This window comes from Castor canadensis, chromosome 16 (assembly GCF_047511655.1).
Source record: "Castor canadensis chromosome 16, mCasCan1.hap1v2, whole genome shotgun sequence".
Classification (NCBI taxonomy): Eukaryota; Metazoa; Chordata; class Mammalia; order Rodentia; family Castoridae; genus Castor; species Castor canadensis.
In genome coordinates this window covers 6,637,697-6,645,388 of record NC_133401.1, presented here as the reverse complement: position 1 = coordinate 6,645,388, position 7,692 = coordinate 6,637,697, and positions in this window count along the sequence as shown.

The following is a 7,692-nucleotide window of genomic DNA, read 5'->3' as shown; positions in this document are numbered from 1 at the left end:
TCTACCCTAATAAATCTACCTGCATGTGCACTCTTTGTGTCTCATGAGTTTATTCCTAAGCCCAGAGAAGACAAGAACTGTTGGAGCAGTCTTCCAACACATCCTTCTTCTGTCTGATTTTGAGTTATTTCTCTATCAAATCTCCAGGAATATTCAGGTTAATACACTACACATATCTGTGGGTACACACTCCACACACACACACACACACACACACATGCACAAACACACCAGGTGTCTTACCTGAGTGCGACAGCCTGTGTCTACACGCAGCTTGCATTTTGTTTATACCCTGGGTTTCTTTCCTGGTGTCACTACCTGTGTTTGCTGGGACATTGGTGTTCATTCATTACCCCTGTAAGACAGTCTCCCCTGGAGCCTGTGTGAGGTTCTATCTGAATCTGGTGGCCTCAGCCACACTGTCCATTCCTGAATGGCAAATTCATTTACTGTCCTTCTGGCCAGGCTGAGCTCAGGCTCCACAAAGTTTGTGACTTCCTCAGGATGCACTGGCTCTTCCCATGGCAGGAAAAGTCACTTCCTCCAAGTTGGGAACTTTCATTCAAATTCCTGCCTCTCTTTTTCTGGCAGTTTGGGCTAGAATTCCCTAGTAGGGGCCATTTATACTTCTCAACTGTGGAAATCTGAGAAGTCTAGTCTAATGCCTAGTATAAGGAATTGAGGAATTCTAGAAGGTGGAGGGCAGCGGTGGGTTTGTGGCCTTAGCTTTGCAAGGAGGAGAACATTTTGAAGTAGAATAGTCAAAGTTGTGCCCTACTGTGTGTTTCTGCCTGGTCTCCTTGTACCCCCCTCTCAGCTACCATCCCTACTCGCCATTCACTATGTCAAAATGCAAGTGTTTTCCCCACCAAAGCTGCCTTCCAATCACCTGTCCTTCCTTTGTCTTCATGTATCATATTTTTATTTATTTATTTATTTTGGTGGGATTGGGTTTGAACTCAGGACTTTGCACTTGCAAAGCAGGCACTCTACCACTTAAGCCAAACCATGCAGTGCACTTTGCTCTAGTTATTTTTGGAGATGGGGTCTTGGGAACTATTCGCCCTGGGTAGCCTTGAACTGCAATTCTCTTGATCTCAGCCTCCTGAGAAGCTAGGAGTACAGACTTGAATCATCAGCACCTGGCTTACATGTTACATTTTAAATTTACTCTCTGTGAACTTGAGTCAAGCACCAAGAAAAACAGACCTGCCTCAGTTTTCAAATTCTATGTGAAAATTTCCCAGGATGTTGGCTTCCCATTTGCTACTGCTTTCAGGATAATAGAAGAGGATATTTTCTATAGCTAGGCACACCATAGCCACCACTCCATATGAAACAGGATTGCACAGCTGTAGTCAGGGCCATGGTGGTCTTCCCAGCCAGAGGCTCTCACATGAACAGAGACCAGCAGCAGTTTTTCTCATCCTCTGAGAATCATCAGTGTGCACGGATGGTTCTGCAGGAAGACGCTTTTAGTGAGGTCCCCTAAGGAGAAGGGGTAATGGCAAGCAGGAGATGTGGGGGTCCCTGAGAGGTAGCAAGTGCTTCAGCAGCATATATCTCTGCTGGTTTCAAGACACACTGTGGTAGCAGATCACATTGGTGTAATTATACATTTAACAAATATTTATTGAGAATTTGCTGCTGAGCACTGATGGCTCATGCCTATAATCCTAGCTACTCAGGAGGCACAGATCAGGAGGATCATGGTTTGAAGCCAGCCTGGGGAAATAGTTCAGAAGACCCTATCTCAAAAAACCCATCACAAAAAGGGCTAGTGGAGTGGTTCAAGGCCCTGAATTCAAGCTCCAGTACCAAAAAAAAAAAAAAAAAAAAGAAAGAAAGAAAGAAAGAAAGAAAGAAAGAAAGAAAGAAAAAGAATTTGCTAGTTTTCAGGCACTGTCTTGGGAAGTGGTGTTACAGAGGAGGACAGACATCGATGGCCATCAGCTCAAACTAGGATCTGTTTCAAATGGTGCAAAGAGCTAGCTACAAAGCACACACACTGTGAAGTAGGATGAGCAAATGTGGAAGAATATTTTGAAAAAAATGTCTCAGCCTCAGGGTGGTCTTTTACTGTATGATATTATAAAATGAAAGAAAACCCATACTGAGAAAATGCCATACACAAAATAAAATACCAATGACATCTTGATAAAAATACTTGCTACTCATATCAGAGAGTTAATTTTCCACATTTATAAAGAGCTTTTAAAATTAACAAGAAAAAAATAACAATCCAACCACACGATGAGCAGAGAATAGCAAGAGATAGTTCATAGGAAAAGAAAAAAACCTAATGTCTCTTCAATGTAAGAAAAGCCACTCAGCTTCACAGCCTAGAGAAATGTAAATTTAAGTGTCAACAAAGCCTAATTCTCCATGCATTGGATTGGCCATGATTAAAAATTGTTTGAGAACACTCTTGTAAGATGAGGGCAGACAGGCCTCACTGGATGTCTCTGATAGGAGTATAAATGGCTATTGCCTCTCAAAAATCCATGTGAAAATATTTATTAAAATTGAAACTGTATCTTGCTTTTAACCCAGAATCATGGTGCTAGAAACTTTCCCTATAGAAACACTATGAGGTATGACATAGGGATGGAATTCCCTTCAGCAGCGTTTTTCCTTTATGGTAAAAAGATTGGAAATAAGTTTTTTTTTTTTTTTCTGAGAAAAGTTTTTTTCAAGGCCCAGGTTGACCTCAAACTAACAAAGTGCAATTGCAGATGTGAACCACTACACCTGGCTTGGAAATAATTTTCATGTTCGATAATGAGGGACTGATTAAATTAATTATAGTACATTAGAGAGATATGCTGTAAACATTTAGCGATTGGCTCTTTTGTGAAAAAAGCACTGATTTAGAGCATTTGGATTCTTAATGAGTTGTGTTTTTAAATCACAAAATGTATTTCATGTTTAAATAATATTATTCCTCAGAGACCAGTATGGCTTCCTCTGCTCCTTTCTCTACCCACTCTCTCTGTTCATCCTTCACTGCCCCTGATGTTTACCTGTGGTGACCAAGCGGGTGATTTCCTGGATTTTTTTTTTTTTTTGAGAGGTACTGGGGTTTGAACTCAGGGCTTCATTCTTGTTAGGCAGGGGCTCTACCACTTGAGCCACCCTGCCATCCCTGTTTTGTGTTGAGTATTTGAGATAGGGTCTGTGGAACTCTTTGGCCTCCAACCTGAATCCTCCTGATCTCTGCCTCCCGTGTAGCTAGGATTGGGCACTCACACCGGTGCCCAACCTTCCTGGATTTTTTTTTTAAACCAAATGTTTACCTTCAATAATTTCTAGCCAGATTTCTCATGACCCTCCCAAACCTCTCCCCACCCCTTCATCCCCATTTCACATGGACCCCCCAGCATTCCTCCATATCCACAAACACATTTCCAGTTCCTGTAACTCTCCCTTCTTGCTTGTATTTGGAAATAACTTAAGATTTACTGGAGGGGGTCAATGCCAATACTGAGAGCTCACCTGTGCCTTTCACTCTGCTTCCTTAATATTGCAAGTCTACAAAGCAATGATAGAAACTAAAGAATCCACCATGGTTGGTCCAATACTATTGACCAAAAACCCGACTTTATTGGAATTTCATCAGCTAACATCCTGTTTGTAATCTGGGATCCAGTTTTGGGTCCCGAGTTGCCTATACTTGTTACTAATGCCTTACCCACCCACCCCACCCACCCCAGTCTGTGATGCTTCCTCAGACTTTCCTTGATTTTCATGACCTTGACATTTTGTAGAGTACAGGTTAAGTATTTTGGAGGATGTCCTTCCATTTGGGCTTCTGTGATGTCTTTTTTGATTAGATTTGGGTTCAGATGTCCCAGGAGTGATTCCCCAGAACATGGGTTCCATGACATCAGTGTGACATTACTAGTGATGGTACTAGTGATGGTAACCTGCATCACTGGATCTCTCTCTCTCTCTCTCTTTCTGAGAAAGGATCTCACTTTATAGCCTAGACTGGCCTGAAACTTGTAATCCTGCTGCTTCAGCCTCCAGAGTGCCAAGGTTAGAGACATGGGCTACAATGTGGCCTCTGCTGGATTTCTTACTGTAAAGTTACTATTTTTCCTGTGCAAATAATAAATTCCTCTGAATCCATTTTATTCACTGGCTCAGGTACTAAGTATGCACAAAATAAATCTAGACCTCATCTCCACTTTCTGCATGTCCAACTCCTACCGGAAGAAGGGAATGTGAGGGATGGTTCTTGAGTGGATAGGGTCAACTTGTTCTCAGGCTGAAGGTTTCTGTTGTCTCAGCCTTGAGGCTCTGGAGAAGGGATTGCTGGAGCACCCTGTCCAACTGCACCAAGGCCCCTTCCAACACCACCTTCCCCACAGCTAACTGGAGAGACTTAGCAGCTACCTGCCAGTGGCTGGTGTCATTGCTCCCAAGGGGGCAGTGAGAGGCACAGGAAAATGGCCCTGGGTCTTCTCTCTGTCAGTTATGACAGCCTGTGAAGTCATTGTGATTGGGGGGAAGGTGCACTATTTAGGACATGCCATCCCCCCAGCCAGAGGGAAAAACCTTGCTCTTATGACTATCAAGACTATGCCTAATGGGGACTCTGTCTGAAACAAAAAGACAACTCCAGGCTTTCTAGGTGTTAGAAAAGAGGATGCAGAGAAGAAAAAGAAACTGAGATCTCCACAGACCAGACCCTGCTTTATTTTGCAGTGGTGAGGGGTATCCTGCACTCTCAACAGGCTAGGGTGAAGAGCTTCAGCCAGAGAGTGATAAAGGGGTATGTCCTTGTGATTTCAGATAGCTGAGACTTGCAAGCAGTCAGGAAGCGATAAGGGGAAGGGTACTTATGGTCTCCGGTGGCTGTGCCTTTCATTATGTCGGAGGTTACCTAGGCAGCGTGGGGGTCTCTGTTGGGACTTCTGGGATCCTGGAGAATTAACCCTTTATTTCAGACCCTGAAGGGGTATAAAGAAAGGAGAGACTGTGGTCTCATATGGCTACTTCCTGCAGAGAAGGGGTGGCCCTGGGGCGAATAGCTTGTAATAGCAGTAGGGTCCTGAACTGGTCTTGCATTGTGGTGTTTTCTTGAAGAAACCAGTCAGCAAAGAGGTGTAGAGTTGTTTATCTTAAGTGTTAGCCCAAGCGGAGGGTTCTTGCGTTGGCAAAGGTGAATACACTAGGAACTGGAATTTTATTTTGTGTATCTGTTGAGACACAAACTTAAAGAGCGAATTTATTATGCAAGGCCCAAATAGGAGTAAGAGGAGGAGCATAAAAAGGGGGCCAGCCAAAGGTAATGCCCAAGGAGCGCATCTCCATATGTTGTTCCAGAAGGACCATGAATTGGCTAGCTCTTGTCTCCTTTTTGTAATGTGCTCTTGTAACTCCTGGCCCGTGTTTCTGACCACCCCAGATTTGTTCATGTAAAAGCAACATTCTTCATTTAGGAAAAGACATGTTCTACCCTTTTCAGCGGTTAACAGGTCCAGTGCACATCTATTTTGGAGTACCACAGAAGCGAGTGAATCTACTTCATCCTGTAGGGCCACTATGGACTGTGAGACCAGTTTGAGGTCATTGTTAAACTCTGTTGACAACTTTTGTTAAGTATAGATCGATTAGGGGATGCCTCCAATGCCTGTACCCATTACAGCTGTGATCCCCATGGTTACTAGCAAGGGAATAATTTGGAGAGCTCTCTTTGATCATGTATCGGCTGTTAAGGGAATAGGGAGAGGTTGGTCATTAGGGATAACATTGACTTGAGGAATTAGGAAGACCAGAGTGCAGATCTCTTTCTACTCAGGAGGCAAGCAAGAATAAGCTGTGGTTCTGCAAACAAAATAGGTTCCAGAATGAGGTGAACATTAGAGGGAAAATGACAGAGCAGTCACTGGAGTTGTTTTGTTACAAAGCTCTTTAGGAATTTTCCCTATTGATGTTTTCCCCTGTGGGCTTTGGAAGCAGTAGGAGACTGGATGGGTGAGGGTCACCCCAACCACATGGGGGGGCAAGTTTTTATAGGCTGAATTAAGATTAAAGCTTATGGGGTTAGCCAATACATGTGAGAAGACTGGAGAAAGACATAGCCAACAGTCTTCAGCTAAAGAGGGGTTTGTATCACTTAGGAGATGATGCGTGGAATCAACTAGTTTGTATATCTGGGAGTCTAAATCGTAAGTCCTATTGTGTTGAGGAGGGCTTTTAAGTCTGTTGTTTGGGTTAGACTCCCAGCAGACAGGGCTTGTCATCCTAGGGCAAACTGGATCTGCATAACCCCAACAGCTATTAGATGTTAAGTTTCCAAATGAATATTTTCTTCCATTTGTATAACAGGAAAAGATTGTTTTGTAACATCTTCGTGGCATATGGCAATAGGCAGAGATACAGGGACATGGTGGCAGTGGCGGGTGTACCAGGGCTGGAGTTAGATTATCAAGGGATGGGATTGTAGCTGGAGGAGAGGGGATGGTAGGAAGAGGGATAGGGCTGGAACTACATCCCCAGGAGTTACAGCTGGTTAACATATATAACAGAAGTCTCAGTATGGCCCTGTTATGTAAGTTTGTCCCTCATGGAGGCAGAAAGCAGGTCCTTGTTTGACACATTCTCAAGCTGATTTTGAAAATTCCAAGAGGGGAGGCGATGTATGAGGCATTTACAGGGAGGATAGGAATCCATTGTTATAAGGTAGGGTAAGGCACAGATTATAAGAATAAGTGGAGCATAAGAAACAAGGCACACAGGATAAGGTGTCTGCCACTTAAGGCCAATGGCTGGGGCCATGTCCACTCAGGGGGAGAGGTAGCCCACAAACCAACACTCAAGATAAGGGGAACAAGAATGTAAACAGCCCACAGAAAGAGGGGGAGAGGAAATGTAAGTTACATGTCTGATGTAGACAGATCAGGAGGCTGTTGGGGGGGTGTCTTGGGGTTTCTTCCTTTCTTGGATGGGAGGTAGGCAGTATAGCCTGTGGTAAGAAATAAGTGAAGCAAGAGAATTATAAGCATTGTGGTGGATGATAGTCAAAGAGTAAGAGGCAGAGGCAAAAGGAAAAAAACTCAATTTAGTCTGGGGAAAATTTGGCGAAAGTTCCAAGAAGCCACACGTTGTCAATAAGATTGATGGTCTGTGAGGTGGTCAGGCAGAGGTCAGGAGCATAGAACTGATGACGGTCTGATAGGATCAAGGTTAGGAATTCACAAAACTGTTGGTGGAAGGTCATTTAAGGATTTGGGATTTCTTCTTTTTCTGGGATAGGAGGTAGGTGGGATATCCTCAGAGAAATGTGTCCTGTAGGGATGGAATGAAAAGAAGTTTGGAGTTTGAGCCAGGATGTATGGACCCAGGAAGGATGTCCCTGGAGCTTGGCTGCTGTGGAGGTAGTCAAAAATGACCTTAAAGGGTCTGTCCATTTTAGAGAGAGGGATGTGGAGGGCACCATGTGTGGAGGGGAGACATATACCACATGAATGGGGGAATTATTTGTGGGATGGGGAGCTGGGAGGAGGGAGTCTGCATGCTTCCAGAGGGTATTTCGAAGATAGGTGAGAAGAGGAAGGTGGAGGGGGCAAGGGAGGGAGAACAGTGACAATGTTGGGATACCTGGAGGTAGGAAATGATGCTCATATAGGTGCTCAAAGGGACTAAGGTTGAGGATTTTTTTTTTTGGGAGGGTCTGAGTTTGAG